This window comes from Melospiza melodia, chromosome 13, assembly GCF_035770615.1.
Source record: "Melospiza melodia melodia isolate bMelMel2 chromosome 13, bMelMel2.pri, whole genome shotgun sequence".
Classification (NCBI taxonomy): Eukaryota; Metazoa; Chordata; class Aves; order Passeriformes; family Passerellidae; genus Melospiza; species Melospiza melodia.
The window spans coordinates 10,983,463-11,000,234 of record NC_086206.1 but is presented as its reverse complement, the minus strand read 5'-3'; the positions used below and the strand labels follow the sequence as shown (position 1 = coordinate 11,000,234).

At 37.0% G+C, this 16,772-nt stretch overlaps 1 long non-coding RNA gene across 2 annotated transcripts in view; it reads left to right on the top strand.

Moving 5' to 3' along the window:
* Positions 1-16,772, top strand: part of LOC134424196 (uncharacterized) — a 208,895-nt gene that overhangs the window by 94,113 nt on the left and 98,010 nt on the right. For both annotated transcript variants that reach the window (XR_010029360.1, XR_010029359.1), the window contains one exon: positions 3,891-3,998. This is a non-coding gene — a long non-coding RNA (uncharacterized LOC134424196). The remainder of the gene's footprint in view (positions 1-3,890; positions 3,999-16,772) is intronic.

Sequence of the window (16,772 nt, the reverse complement as noted above, 5' to 3'; positions counted from 1 at the left end):
AATAGGAAGGATTGATGCAGAAACACAAGCGTCTCTGACATCAAGATTAGCCATGAGACTTGTCCTGCTGCTTCTGAAAGAGACAAACTCCACAACCACCTACCCAGCTTCTGCCCGGAGTCATAACTGTGGGGAGAAGAGTGCAGCAGTTTGGCTGATGCTTTCCCTCTTTGCCTTTTTTATTTTCCTCCTGCACCCTTGGACAGCAAATTTCCACTGGCTGCAAGACTTTAGGTTCCATTCTTCTGCCAGTGTCCAACTGATCCCAAAGTATCTGCTTGCATTTGCCTCCCAGCATCCTTGTGGTCTCACTATTCTGACTTCTGCTGCTTGCTCATGAGGAGGTTTTGATTATGCCAGGTTAATTATCCTTTAATCAGAGAAATCTGCATGTCTGGTCAACCTTTTTTTTTTTCCTGATATCTAGGTGGCAGAGCAGTGTCCAAGAACAGAAGAGGAATAGTTTGGAATTTGTTAAAGGGAGAATGAGGCCATGAAGAGTTTGTGCTGAAAGGGGCTGTGGAAATTTAGCAGTTTTTCTACACATAAGCATACACATAAATACCTTTAGTAGTAAAATCAGGATGCTGTCATGGATTGTATTTTCTAAAATATGAGGTAATTATACAACACAGGAACATTCAAAAACATACTATTAATTATTATTAATACAAATGAATAAATACACAGAGTTCTAATTGCCAGCTCTCAGAATTCATCTTTGTTTAAGGCTTAGAAGAGTCTGACTCAGGCACAAACTCCTCCTGTTAGTAATTCAAGCAGTTTTTAATAGTGCAAACTGAGTTCCTTTAAAAGATTGGTGTAAAGTTCTCTTTGATTTCAGATATCTTCAAATATCACACTAGATATGTATCCCAGATATCTGAGCTGTGTGGGAAATGGGTATGCTCTAACTTACACAATGTTTTGGAAAGGCAACCTGAAACAGGAGATTTTCAGATATTACAGTGGCAACCAAAGGAGTGTGGGGAGCCAGGCAGGCAGAAGTATTCTTTAATTCAGTGGCTGAGCTTAAAATGAAAAATTGTCAATTTTCTGTTTTAGCGGGGAGAAAAAGTTATTTGCTTTTTGTTCACCTACCATGGGGAAATTGTTAAAAAAAACCAAACAAAATCAGCAAACTAAATTAAAAATATAAGCTTGCTATCCAGTATACATTTTCAGATAAAATGCATTTCTCTTTAGACATCTTGGCTAAACAGGAAATGTTCCTATCAGTATTCCAGTCACTGAAGTTGTCTTTTTCTTAAAATATTTTTGCAAGTAAACCAATAGGGCAGTTTGGATAGATTTAGATTGGTGCATCTTTTTAATTTTTTCAGTTTTAAGAAATAATCAGATCCTTACTTCTGGAATGTGGGAGAGAAATGTATAATTCTGGGCTTGGGTGATCCAGTCCACAGAAGGACATCAAGCATGGTTTGTTCCTTTTATAAACAAGTTATTTGCTCTTCTTGTATCATTGCTGATTCTTTTGGGCTATTAAAAACTTTTTAGAGCCTCTCCACTCTGTCTTCAAAACTTCCTCAAAACTGCATCTTTGATTTATGTGGTCAGCATTTACTCCCTAAGGTCTTATTGACCTTGGCAGTGTTAGAAATCATATTTTCACATGCATGAATTACCCTTGACTAATTTCTCTGGTACAGTTTGCACATAAATAACCTTCCTTTGGCAGTTGCATTTTTTACTTTTCACTTGTTTATTTTTAAGAAACATGGTGTGAATGCGTGTGTGGAATATACTGGAAAGTGGCTCTCTCTTGGAGTTTGGATAAGAATGTACATTATTGCTCTCCTTGAATGTGTTAATGCTAGATGGAAGGAAATTTTTTTTAGTCCTTTTTTTCAAATTTCCCTTTCAGAATCATACAATTCCCAGTGACTTTTGATGTTCTCCCCCACAGTAGTTAAACTCTTCTAAGAAAAGAGTGAAATGAATTTTCTCCTTGTGACATGGGACATACTCTATAATAGCCCTCCCTATTTGATTAGCAAACACAAAAAAGATAAAGGTTCAGAAAGATTTGGAATTTGTAAAATTTGACTTCCAGTAGAAAGTCTGCTAGGACTGCAGACCCTGCAAGTGACTACAGCAGACAGCAGCCCAAGAGAGAAATCCAAGAACAGAATTTCACTCTCTGTACCTGAGCATCAAGAAAACATCTTATGCTGTGTAACTGAGTGGTTTCCATACTGGGAGTGTGGAATTAGAGCACTACACACATTTCCCACTTTTGTTTTGTATGTAGGATGTGGCTCTGGCAAAACAAGCAGCTTGACATCCACAGGGAAGATGAAAAAAATGTTGGAAAGTAAAATTGCTCAGTCCAAATTCAAGCTCTACAGCTGAGCCATTATGCGCTGGTGTGTAAAAAAAAAAAAAAAAGCACTGCACTGGAGAATGTGTTAACTGCCGTGGCGTTGTAAAACTCCTGAGATTTGGGTGCTTTCTGAAATATTTAACAGTGCTAGCAGAAAGCAGGTAACCTTTTAATTGACTTAATCAAGGTAAACCTTATGTAACTGTAAGCAAAAAGAGAATGGTAAGGTGAATTTCACAGCAGATAGTGATTATTGACTCATTCAGCTTTTTGAACCTGTGCCTTTTACTGGCCTGTTAGAAGTGAATAATTTGCTGGGTCTCTGATACAATGTTTGCAGCCATCTGTAGTTACAGTGAATATTTCCTTAGTGATGCAACTACAGAAAACATGGGTGAATGCACTACAACATTGTCACAGTTCATGGAGCACTAGCCGAGGTACAACCCTGTTATGTGTTTTCTACACATAATTATAGAGTAAGAATAGAATGTTTCCTTCTCACTTGCAGACATATATTTTAAGTTCCCTTTACAATGTTCTCACCAGAAATTTTCCTAACCTTTGGCCAAAACTTTTTTGACAGCAGTATGGGTTCCATTGTCTAATTATTGAATTGTGTTTGAGATGGAAACAACTCCTTCATTTTCTGACAGCATTTTCAGAAAGTGTGGCACCATCCCAGCACTACCTCGTGCTCTGTGGCAGGGACTGGCAGAGGATGCTCCTTCCATCCTCCCAGTGCTGCCTGCACCTTGGAGCAGCATGCAGAGCACCTGGGCCTTGGGGCTCTGCTGGCTGAAGGACAAAGTCACCAGAGCAATCTCCTCATTCTCAGTGTGAATGGCCACCTGTGTAACACTGAAATTCTTCAAAGAGGCACAGAAGCAATACTTAATATCAATGACCTGAGTATTTCAAGCAGAAAAGATCCATCAACTATGAGCCCTGTTCAGCTTTCATATGAGGAATCCTCTTTCCCCATTCAAGATTTTTTTACAAAGTGTTGATGCCTTTTTATCCAAATGTTATCCTGTGGACTTTCTTTTGTGTTCCTATCTATAATTTCTGCTGATAATCTTTCAGATCTTTTACTTTGTTAAAAAGAAAAAGAAAGCAAGCCTTTTCTGTGACAATCCAATATAAAGAATAATCTAACAATGGGAGCCTGGAGGCAAAAGTCCCCTTGTGTTAATATGCTTGTTACAGAAATAGAACTTTCTATGAAGATTGAAGCCCCAGTTTATGGGATTGGAATCTTCAGTCTAAGAAACCACTGTTTTACTGGGATTTTCACTGCTAGGGCTGTACACTAAGTACATTGGTTATGTGTTCCTTAAAGGCCTTATCTTTACCTGCCATATTATAAATTATCTCCTGTTTGTTATCTATTTTGAAGATTGCTGGAAACTCTTGAGAGCTCCTTGTATTGCCTGTGAAGTGCTGTCAGTGTGGCACACCTTTTGTTCTTTTTAGAGAAGCCATAGGATAATAGCAAGCTGGCAGTGGATAATTTTCTAATTGTGTGGTTTGCTCCCCATTTCAGAGGCCCACTGGCAGTTTCAGAGTAACAAGAGGATAAATGATGCTGATCTTTCTCCACACAATGACACCTTTAAGAGAGAAAGTTACAGTCCAAACCACATGCATTCAGGTAAGGATCCTATGTAAATTCTATTTATAAAACCCTGATGTAATTAATGCTGTACGGAACACTGGTGTCAGGGTGAGGTCTGTAGTTGTATCCTTGGAGTGATGCTGTTCTTCATTTCTATGCTCTGTCTGAGAATTCTTAACATGCATTTCCTCCTAGCCCAGATAAGCACACAGAAGGATTGCCACACTTTTTACAGGTGGGAATTTAAGTCATTGCCCCGAGCTACTTAGGAAATCTGAAGATTCAAGAGACTTCCCTGTCCCATCCCATGCTCTAAATTACAGAACCAGCTTTCTTCATTTTTTGTAGCTATCCAAAATCATCCACAAAAATAATTTACTCAATTTCTCAGTGAAATGGAATTCATAGATATACAGAAAAGGACATTTAAGTCTTTCTGCAGTTACACCTAATTATTCAGGCTCTTGAATATGCATTGCAGAAGTGCTCAGCTTTAATTGCCTTACTTCTTGTTGTTTGATTAATTTGTGGTGTTGTAGCATTGATGTTGTCATTGTTCTACTTAAAATAATTGAACAACGAAGCCCTAAAATTCTTTGCATGTGTTGCTTGTAAATTTACACCTAAAACCCCCTGAATATAATGTTCCCATGCCACCTAAAGAGGAGCAACCCACACATGCCAGTGCAAACATCATTCCATTGTAGTGTTTATCACAATGAAATATTGGGGTTTTCCACTGAGCTATGTGTTCTGAGCAAGATGCAGGAGAGCCTGGGGCTGTGTGTGATCAAAAGCTTCACACAATCTGACAGGGTCAATGAGTTTTTCCAGGCAATTTAGACAATTTTCTGTGTGTAGACAAAAATACCTGGATTTCTCCTTAGCGTTTATCAAGGTAAGCTTCACAAAGTATTTCAGAAATGCCTTCCTTCCTTCCTCTCCTTCCTTCCTCCCCTCCTTCCAGTAATTTAGCAGTGATGAACTCTTCCATACATCTTTGTTAAGGTGAGCATGGTCACAACCACTTCTCTAGTGTTTAAACAGAATAGCATTAGCTATTAGCTATAGAATCCCTCCTAGTCTTTGCTGCACACAGCTCCTCCCAGAGTGTGATGCAGGATACTCAGCATGGTTGGCAGCCCTGTCTGCAAACAGCACAGCAAAAGTTTTTCCAGTTGATGAAGGCAAGGTGCTACAATTAAGCCTCTCAGCACAACAGACACTGCTGAAATGAATTTCACTTCTTAGACTGTTCTAAGAGTTCACCATCACAGCTCGTCACTAATCCCTCTTTACGCTCCTGAAGTGCAGCTTGGATTTAGAACTTTCTAATGTTACACTTTTCCATGCTCCTGTGTTTCAGTAGTTTTTTGGGGTTTTTTAAGTACGTAAACCTGGCCAGATTTTTTTTAAGTACTTGGCATTTTGGTACAGGACTATTAAATATAGTGAGGTTTGAAGTACAGTTTGGAAGGCACACCATGCTTGCAGGCCTGGTTTGTGCAGTGCATCAGTTTTTTGTGCATCTGAAGTGAAGCAGTATTGTGTGCAGAGGTTTTGTGGGACATGAGGCTACATCATACCATATCTTCCCATCCTACTTGAATAGTGGTTTTTTAGTCTTGATGTTTAGGTTGCAAAGTTTCTGAGCCTGACTTCCATTCAGACTGTGCTGTGATGCTACTGGATTTAGTTACACGATTGCAATTAAAGAGAAACAAATAGGGCTTCATTTGTTGGTAGTGGAGAAATCTGCTTAATCATAGAGTCAGTGCCTGTATGGTTCATACAAGAAAAGGGGAAACAGGTAATTTCTTTATGGTATCCATGAAAACTGAAAGTGGATTGCTGGAGGCTAAACTTCTATTCTTAATGCTGTCACTATTACATTGTAGATAAAATTAGAGGAATAAATTAAGGTGTAATAGTGATGACTGAAATTACTAAATTTCCCTATTTTGAAATTTTTATTTACACTTCCAAATACAATCAGAGAGTAAGTGTTTAGGGGCTAATGTTCATTCATTCAATATGTCCATATGCTGATAGATGAAGATGCATTTAATGAAAGATGGCAACATTCTGACAGCTGGAATGTTTGTGAGGAAAAGGACAGGTTAAGCTTTGCTCTTGTGACTTTAATACTCTCATTCTTTCATCTTGAACTGTTTAATTTGGAAGCACTATGTTCTTCCAATGAAATAAGAATTTAGTATGCTGTGCATCTTCTCTTAATACATCTGCTGTCTAAAAAAGCAAGGTGGAAAAAAGCAACAAATAAACCCAAGGAAATTGTATCAGTAGCACTTAGTTTTACATCCCATTTAGTGCAAAGACAAAGCAAATCAGCCCATAACAGAAATAACCTAAAAGAAAATGAATGGATCTAGAGAAATGGCCCATCTAAAGCACTAAGTGGGATATAAATAAGAATTTCACTGGTTTCATAGGAGGATCCTAGAAACAGTCCTTTCCCAAGGTAAAACTTAAGTTTTTGGGTATATTTCCCATTAATAGATGGTATCCAACTGAGAACTCAAGTACTGAAAAGCTGGATGATGGTGGCAGTGTCGATCACTATTCTGTACTGTAAATATACATTATAAGGTCATTATTTCTTCATTTTTATCACCCTTCTCTGTGGTCAAACTCTTCCTTGAAGATCCTTTGGGAAGGAAAAAAAATTGTACTTTCTTTCATCATGAGTCATTTGGCTGCAATAAGTTTTAACAAAAAGCAAAATAATGATAAAAATATAATTTATTCTCAGCAGAATCAGAAGGCTGTAACAGGGAATTCCCTGCGTGCCATACAGAACGTCAAGCAGGTTTCCTTGTTTCCAGCCATCACTTAGAGCATACCCAGCTCGGTGGATCTTATAGTAAACAAGGTACAATCTGGGCATTTCACCCACAGCTTCTGGAAGGAGCTGCTCTTTGGGAAATTAGCTCACATGTGAGCAGCCACATTGTGCTGGAAGTGGCACCATTAATTTGTGAGGGTTTTGAAGATGACCTTTTCAACAGGGAAATTTCTCCCATTCTCATGTCCCCTCAGTGCTGTGTTTTCAGCTAAATCAGGTTTGGTGTTCTCTCTCACAGGTTTGCCCCAGCCTCCTTGACTTTCAGAGCCATTCAGCTCTGTAAAAGTGCCTTGCTAAATTATGCCAAGACAAATACCAGCAGAACTGTATCCATGCTAGGAAATTGCACCAGTGTAACTATAAACTGAGATAGTTAAATCAGCACTGTGTGTAGACATAAGTACTTTGCTGGATTTTAGTCAAAACACTTTAAAAGTAATGTTAAATTTTGGTTTTGTGCCAGCTGTGGGCCAAGCTGAACCACCTGTATTCATATCCTATGCTCAGCCATTAGTACACTTCAAGTACATTCAAAGTTTAAGACAAGACAAAGTCCCACTGAAGTAATTTAAAACTCAAGTATATGCATCTGCTTAACCTCTTTCCTGACTGAGGAGGGACTTAGGCATGTACTTAGACTTACACACTAACATTTTCTGCTGAATAAGTACCTTTATTTTTTAAAGTGGCAATAATGAAATTCTAATTTTGAAGGTAATAGGAAAATTCCTAGATTCATTCAGCCAAAGATAATTGCTGTTTGGAAAGCTTTACATGCTCACAGTAAGAAAAGTAGGTTTACCCAAGGGAAAAAAAAAACCTCTTTAAATGAGCACAACCTACAACACAATATTATTTTTATTAACATGTATGCTGTAATGCTAAAGGCTGGTATATGTTTGACTCAACCCAATAATCACACAATGTAAATGATACTCAAACAAGAGCTTGAATTATTCTTTGCACTGCAAAGATTAATTAACCAGAAGGTTGTTTCACACCATTCTTCAGGGCAAAACATATCATTTGCTCTAAGGCTACAGCCTCTTTGCCTTGCCAGAGTACTTTAAAATCGTTTTGAAATTTCTCTTTTGAGAAGCAAGGAATAAATTATTCCCCAGGACATGTTAGGTAGTACAAATTCCACCAGTAGAGCAACTTCAAAAGTTGTGAACTACACAGCTGACTCTTGCTGGGCCACAGGCCCTCCCAGGATTTTCCGTTTCAGTCAATTCCACTGGAGCAGAATTTCGGATTTGTACACTCAGGCGAGCTTCACTGGCCAAACACATTAATGGTCCTCTCCCAAATGTGAGACATTTCCATCCAGTGCCACACCTTCGGGAATATTTCTTCTTCCTCTCATGTTTTGTGTTTGGATGATTCTGTTTGATATCATAATTAAGCCTGTAGAATCTGGTTTGTGACACACCATAAATACTTTTTGTTCTTTCCATATGATGCACTGATATCTTTTCTGTTAAAAAAGGGTATCCAACAGTCTGCAGAAGAGAGGGCTTTATGAAATCAGCTTCTTATCAAATCATTAGATTTCATGGTCCAAGCTCTTTGGTAGGCTCTTGGGAGTAATATTTGTGTGGTACCAAAGGAATTCACATTGCTGTGTTTTCATTTCTGTAGTCTGGATGACTCAAAACTGGCTTTTTAGGAGTGCTGGAATTTCATTCAAGCTGCAGTATGTGCTTACACAGATCACTGTGAGATTTTTCCCTTTCTATACAAAAGGCAAAACAACTTTTCAATTTTTATTTTTTCTTTCCCACAGCTCTGTTCTTCACTGAAAACATGATAACATTTGAGCAATGAACAACATGGCATTTTAACATTAATCCTTAATGTTATTGAAATGTTTAAACCTGCATATTTTTCACTGTCTCATACACCATTCTAATTTCTTTTACTCTGTTAAATTCAGACGTAATTTAGGATGGAAAAATACATTCTAGAATTACACCTGGAGCATGTAGTATTAGTATGACTTTTTCAAGGCATGACAGTGATGTTTCTACAATCTATACATATTGATTTAGGCTGATAATAAACAATTTGATTAGGCTCTATCTATAGGCTGTCATTTCAATCACTGTCACTGTTCCAATAGAGTGGAAGGCAGATAGCAGACACATATGGCAAGATTTCTCAAAATAAAAACTCTGGCCTGATTAGAGCCCTAGGTTCAGTGAATTGGACAAGACAGCTCAGCTGCCAGGTTATTAACTCCCTCAGAAAATACTCTGCCTTTTCCCCGGGGCCAGCCTGAATATTCTGATCTGGATCGATAAGCAATCTCCGGTGTGTACAAAATGCCAGCTAGAATCATTTGTCTCAGTGCAGTCTCCTTACAAAGGATAAAACACCTGCAGTATATGGCCTCCTCTCCCTCCTCCCCACCTTCCCCCTTTTAACTAATGACCCACAAAGAGGGAAGAAGTAACTGAATCTGTTCCATCATCAGGAAGGCTCTCTCAGGTTTGCTTTAATGATCACGATGGCTACCTTTCAATCTTACAAAAATTATATCAGTCATGGTTTCCCTGTGGCATGTTTATGTAAGTAATGTGAACCACAATGTAATGACAAGTGTACAGATGTCATTGTAAGAGGGCCCTTGGCAAGAAGATATCTCAGAATGTCAGAATTTTAATAAACCCTGGACTGCTGGTAGGGTTCTCTTTGGTGGTTGTCTTTTATATTTGTAATGTGTGCTGTGATCTCTTGCTCGGGCCTGAGATTTTTCAAGAGTGTTTAGTAACAAAGGATATTTCACAATTGATTAGAGCAGAATCATTCTTTTCCAGAGTGGTGGTGTTTTCCCAATCCATTACATATCTGTGGTTTTGTCTGTAGCTGTGCTGGATTGTAGCCATATGATTTGTACTTTCCTTAGATGCCAAAAAGGAGTTTTTTATCAGTGAATTCAGAGCCTTTCAAAGCTTTTGGATATTTTTTCCACATGTTGACCTATTAATAAGCCCCCCTTGACTCAAATAAAAATCAAATATCTGCAAAGTACGAGAAAACCCACAAACCTCCAAGTTTCTCTCCTTTATTGGTTATTTATTACACCTGGAGTCACAGAACCCCCTATTGTACAAATCTGTAGCTTCACATGTCCCATGCTGTCAAGAAATAAAAGCTGAATATCCTCAGCAATCTACATAGAATTTACTGAGCAAATAACAGGTATGACACTGAATAGTAACACTGAATACCTGTGTCTGGGTATGGATTAAGTCTTTCAGGAACAGAGGCCAGTTCTGACTTATTTTTCAAGGCTGTAGATCTAGCTCCTCATCCAGCTGTTAATGACAGCATCGTTCTGACCTCAGTTTAGGTAACACTTCACATCTGTATGCCTATAGAAGGCTTACCTTGAGTTAATGTAAACTGAAATCCATGCCTAGTTAAAAAATGTTTTTTATGTCATGTTTGCTTATGATAAATTATATAAAAGCATTTTATGTTTGTACTGCCATCACTTGGAAAAGGAAGGTTTGCATTTGCTCTCTGTCCTCCTTTACTGCATGTGGTGCCTTGCCCTTATAATGTCAAGAAATTAGAATATTGCCTTCCAGATAGCTCCCTTCATACCTGCTATCCAAAACTTCAGGAACTAAAGATGCTTTTAAAAAAGAACAATGTAAGGAACAACTTTAGTGAATTGATTTCCCAGTGTAGAAAGCACATTTCCTATCAAGACACTTATTAGAATGTTTATCTCAGAGAAAATGCCCACAGTTTATATGAAAAGCTGATGTTATGTTAATTCCCATTATTATATACAGATGATATTGAGGAAGATGGAACAAAGTGCCTTTAAACCAAAGCTGATGACATTTTTTTTCTTGTTTGCTACAGTTTTATTGTAGTGAAATATGTTCATTTTAGCAGTGGAAAACTGCCCTAAATAGACAGCATAAGAGCAATAAGATGTCACATTGCAGAGCACAATTTAAAAATGATGTGCTCTAGAAGTAAGGCTTTTAGACATTTTGGTTTATGTATTAAAAGTTCCCACAAATTTGATTGAGAATGAGCCTTTGATGGATATTTGCTGCAGTTATGCTGCATTAGACTCGATTTATCCACCACCTCTCATTGTTGCTATTGATTGATTTTTAAATTAGATGAAGGCAATCAGTAAATACCACCCAATCAAGTCCTAAAAACATACAGGAGATTAGACAATTTAGGGTAATCAATGAAAATATTCTGTGATTTGCTACCACTCAATTTTGACCATAAATTATGACCATAACTTGCAAGTTAGTCAGCCATAAAACAAGTGGATGTGACAAGAAAAACTACAAGAAATGAATTAAGGAGATGAAGAGGAACCACTAGTGTTATCATTTAATGAGACAAAATTACTCTTTATACATATCTGGCATTTCTAGTTGAGTCTTGCCAGCAGTATTGAAGTACCAGAGCACTAACACTTCTCTTATTTTTCTAGGGTTTTTGTTTTGGGGCTTTTTTTGCAATATAAAAACTGTTCTTTTGTGTTACAAATCAGTTTGAACAATAACTCATCTACCTAATTTTGTTGCAGCAAATAAATTAATGTAATTTTAGGTTTAAAGCCTGCTGCTTGCTAAAACCCCCCGCCTTCATCTCAGGCACTTGCAAAGACTAATTTTAAAGTCACACTTCTACATGGTGTTATATTCTATAAACTTTAAAATGTAGCAAAAATTTAAAGGTATTTTAGACCAACACTTTGAAGAAGCTGTGCTCATACACTTTCTCTGTGATACATGTCACTCATTTTCTATATTCTCACAACAGCCTCACTAGGAACTAATTCCTAGTGAACTAGGAACTAACATATCTTAAAAAATCTGCTTTAAAAGTTGTTTACTAGTTGTAAATAGGTGTCCATGTTTTTTCTATTTATGAACTTCACTATCTATTTGTAGTTTCTAGGGAGTATCTAGTATTAACAGTTATAGGCTATATTGGTATGAATTTGTGAAATAAATCAAAAATTTATTGTAAATCTGCTCCCTTAAAAAAGTGGTATGGGTGTGATACTGCTGTGCAGCATGGAAAAATCTTCCTGGTTAATGCCTTTATGATCCTCTTTAGAATAATGAACATTTGGAAAAGGAGACCAGAGTAATTTTTGAGAGTGTTGATTATAGAAAAAGATGAAATTAAGATACTTTTGATAAGAGGGAAATTCGTGTGCTTTTTTTCTACATTAAACAGAAATCTCAGAGATCTGAAAACTGCCCAGGACACCCTGAGTGGTGATGAGTTTGTAACAGAGGACAGAAGGACAGAGCGCTGTCACTGCCCTCACACCCACTAAAATACAAAAGTGATTTTATAGAGCTTCATTGTAGAGCAACTCCTTTGAGAGCAGATAAATGCAAAATGCACAGGTGGAATTAATATTGAAAATATTTAATTAATATTGAAAATATTTATAACTTCCATGATTTAATTAATTCCCAGTAAAGAAAAACTTCACGTTGCAGCAGAGAAAGCAAAACCCCCAGAGTCAGAAGAAAGCATTAGTGGCATTGCAAACAAAAGATTAGTCATCAAATACAGCAAACACTGCATCAGCAGGTGGAATCTGTGTGAGATAATCCAGAATTAGAACTTTGCAAGAATATCATGCAGAAATTCCAAATTCTTGGTGTAGTAGACAAACATATGGCACTACCAACTATCAAAAAGAAAAGTCAGTTGTTCTCAGGTAGTTTCTTTTTTAAAAGACATTCCCTTTAGCATAGGGTTTGAGAATCAGGATTTTCTTTATTGTGCATGTCTGTGGAGCAGTATAACAGAATAAGTCCATGTAAATGCTGGGCCCCTTACAAAATCATGTTTCTCTCTGTTGAAAACACTCCCCACCTGAATTCTGAATTTAAATTAGAAAATGTCCAAGTCTGGTCTTTCACATTTTCTGTGTTGTTAAGTACATGTGTCTAAGCAATCCAGTCTGAAGGACTATGTGAATCCCTAATAAAATACAAAAGCTATCCCAGCTTAATTAATATTCCTTTGAAAAATAACATTGAAATTGACTTTTCTTTAACTCCTGCATTTTATCAGTTTGTATGTGTTCATAAGGTTTTAAGAAATAAGTAAATTCTGTTCTAATAATATTTTCCGTGTAAATTTGGTACTAGAGGAAGCTTCCGTGTCTTTCATCATTGGACTAACTTCTAATAAGTATGTGCAATAAGACTGGAAGACACATAGTTCTCAAAGATAATATTCTTTCCTCTGCAGATAACATTATTTCTGAAATCTGAGATTTTAGTTTAATTTGAAATCTCTTTTGAAAATACATTCCCAGCTCGTTTTCTAAAAGATTCTGCATGTGATTGAACCTGTGGTAGAAATTTGCAAGATACAGTTAAATTGTGAAGGCAGGAAATGAAACAGCTCAGAATCTGAACGAAGTCTGGAGCATTTGCATTCCCATATTTAAATATTTGCCTGAATTACACGTGAGCTATAACTTTTCACTCACTGGAATTTTTTGCACTCTGTAAGTAATAGTGCTAAGACAAATCAATGTTTATATTATTGCAATATGTGTCTCATGTTTTTGTGAGTTAAAAAACATATAAACACACAGTAATCTCTAGTAAATGAGGACAGGAGAGGGAGAGAAAAAAGAAAACCCCTGACTTAAAACAGACAGGGACCTACTTGCAGTCCCTGATGGACTGATGCAATACAATGAAGCTGGTGTATTCAATATAACTTTTAGAATAATTGCCTGGGAGGTAACCAGAAGAAGTACATTTTACTTTATCATGGTACATAAATAAAAGGGCAGACTAATTAATCATATAGCTTACTAAAAGTGCTTTTTATTTTGCCATTTAGTATGCCAGAAAGATCATTTTCTTTAATGTATATACCCAGTATTAACATGATTTAATCCATCATGTTCTGTATTATGAAATTACTTTGTTTTACTCCCTGATCCAGCTGAAGATCATTAACCCACACTATTTTCTAAGTCATACATCATTTGAGTGTATTACCTCATATAGCAAAAAAGCTACTTCCCTCGGTTATACACTCCAACTAAGAAATCATTTTTTCTGGATGTTGCTGACAAGAGGAGCTGTTTTCATTAGAAAGCAGATGGTTCACTATTTCGATTCTCTTTTACCTTCACATTTGCTCCAGCTCAGAGTTCTTTGCTGCCAGTTACCTCATTACCTCTCACATCATCCATGTCCTACATCCCGACCCATCCATAAAATGTCCTAAACAAGCAAGGGCTCTGCCTTCCCCCATCACCTTTTTTTACTCTGCCTCCTCACCTGTTGTAAGCCAGGCTTCAAAAAGCAGGGAAAGAGAATCCAATCATCTGAACAGTAGGTTAAACTCCCACAGTTCTGCAGGTGTTTGCTAGCTGAGAGTGCCAAAGGTGTAATTTGCACATTCAGGTTCTGAGCACGGATGTGAAGTCACACTGCTGATGAATTTGCCTCACAGAGCTTTAAGGCAGAATCTGGTCTTCTGTCTTTTCATGTAGTTTGCAGTTTTGATAATGATATTTTCAATGCTATATTCTCTGAGCCTGTAGGATGCGCATTTTACTTGGGCTGCCCTGGGTGCCTGGTAAGTGTCAATAAATAGTGATCTGCAAGGAAAATGAAAGGTGTGCATAACACAGTAAAGGAACGTTTGATTCAGAATAAAGACTGAATAGTTCCTGGAGATATGTCTCAGTATTTTTAGAATAAAAAATTATAAATTATCTTTTAAAATAGAGCACTTAAGTAACATTTGTTAAGTCTCAGACTGGTTTTAGTTATCTATAAGCATTTGCCTTGATTTGTTCCAGTTAGGCAAGGAGAGCAAATACTTACATTGCTTCAGCAGAAAGCCTCTTACTAGAGATCAAATCCTTGGAGGTAAACCCATCAGTACATTCCTTCAGTTCCTCTACACCATATTTTGGTTTTGATCATTCTGCACTGAGGATAATGATCAAACAATGTAGTAATAAATTCTTCCTGCTTTTTGTAGCTTTTTTCTGCTTTCTACAATATCTGTCACAAACTCCATTTTTATTACAGCTTCATGAAGTTTTCAGGGGGAAGGTTTCACTATGTTTTTTTTTTTTTTGCACATACTTCATTACTCATGTCAAATTTACCTTTTATTATTACCTCTTACACTTGCCATGTGTAAAGATGTTATCTTTTAAATGCACACTGAAAACTAATACAGAGCTTGACAGGAATAAGAGGGTATTGGGAGGGGTATTTGATTTTGTTAATTTGAAGGACAACACATTCAGTAATCTTAAAGCAGTGGGATTTATTTTAAACAATGATCTTTGTAGTTTTTAATGAAATTGAAGGAAGAAAAAAGACCTGTAATGAATGTGTTGACAAAATTCAAGGAAAATATCATAGATTTGGGATTGTTCCAAACATACATGAACAAAAAGGACAATGTTTAGTTATACTTTAATAAACCACTCTACAAACATTCTGAATGAACGGGGGGGAAAAGATAAATCGACAATATTAAGCAAAGCCAAAGCTGGAGGTCAGCCTGCAGTTAATAACCATGCTCAGTTATACTGTTTTTATGATGACACAATGTTTAAGCTACTGAACTTGGCACCACAAATAGGCATGCATGTTGTACAGAGTGAAGAATATGCAGTTGGTTGAGGTTGATTTCAACCTGTCTTTTTTTTTGCATCCATTCTGGATTCTCTCTGCTGAATGCAGCCTCAGCAGGAGGCTGGTTTATCCACCCTGAATAAACCTCACAGCCATAACTCAGCTGCAAATGAAATAGAGCAGAAACAGGAGGTGCAGGTGCTGCTGCTGGCACATCATGAGCCAGAAACTGAAAAAGGTAAGGCATGGAGATTATCTTCTGCAGGAGGAGCTGGGTGCAGCTGCCACTGGGGCTTTAAAGGCAATGCCTTCACACAGTGGAGTCTTTGTTGCAGCACTTTGAGCTCCTGTCATTGGTGTGGGCAATATTGCCAAAGTGATGAGAAAAGAGAAGACTGCACAGGCTTCTGCAGGGAGTGGGTTATCCCACCCTGAAGTATGTGCAGTGTCAGAATTTACTCCAGTAAACAGAGAAAGGATTGACTTTTTGCTTTATTCCTCTGAGTGCTGCCCAGAATGGTATTTAGCATTGTTGTCACCCAAGCCAATTATTTTTTCTGCTCAAGAAAGCATTTGAAACTACCAAATTGTGTTGATGAAAGTAATTATCAAAACTGAAAAATGATATAAAAACAAAAAAGTAATACTGTGAACTTTTGATATGAAACTTTGTTTTCACTATAAATAAGTCAGTGGATTTTGCTTTAATAGTTGTGAACTTACTTAAAATACACAAAAGTTTCTTTTCTAGCCTTTATTTTGTCCCTACGTTAATGCTGACAGTATAATCAAAAAACTTTATAAAGTATCATACCCTGGTAAAATAATTCCAAGCAAAACAAATGATAATCCATGGGGAATTATAGCATAGGATCTTGATAAGCCAAAATAAAAAACTGTAAAGGATACCAGGTGTCGTTGTAGGGTTTGTGTGTGACTGTATAGAGTGCACTGACGCTCCTGATGTTCAAATAAATCACATGGACAAACTCCACCTGGTAATCTATAGGAATAAGTTAAGTACATTCTTCAAAATTCTATCAAAAGCAGTTAAAAATGTAAGCCATTAAAATGTGATAGAATAGCGCTTTATTTATAAAAATGTCATTTGCATTTTTTAGCACTGTTTAACTTCCATGCTTGTTTTGCTGTTTTCAAATAACAAATTGAGCATTTCAAATTCATAATGAGGTATGAAATAAATGAGAGGGTACTGAGGGTGAGTCATTCATTAATCATAAGCAAAACAGGGACAAAATCAAGGACACAGGAGCACAAACTGTAAAAGTAATAGGTTGCATAATC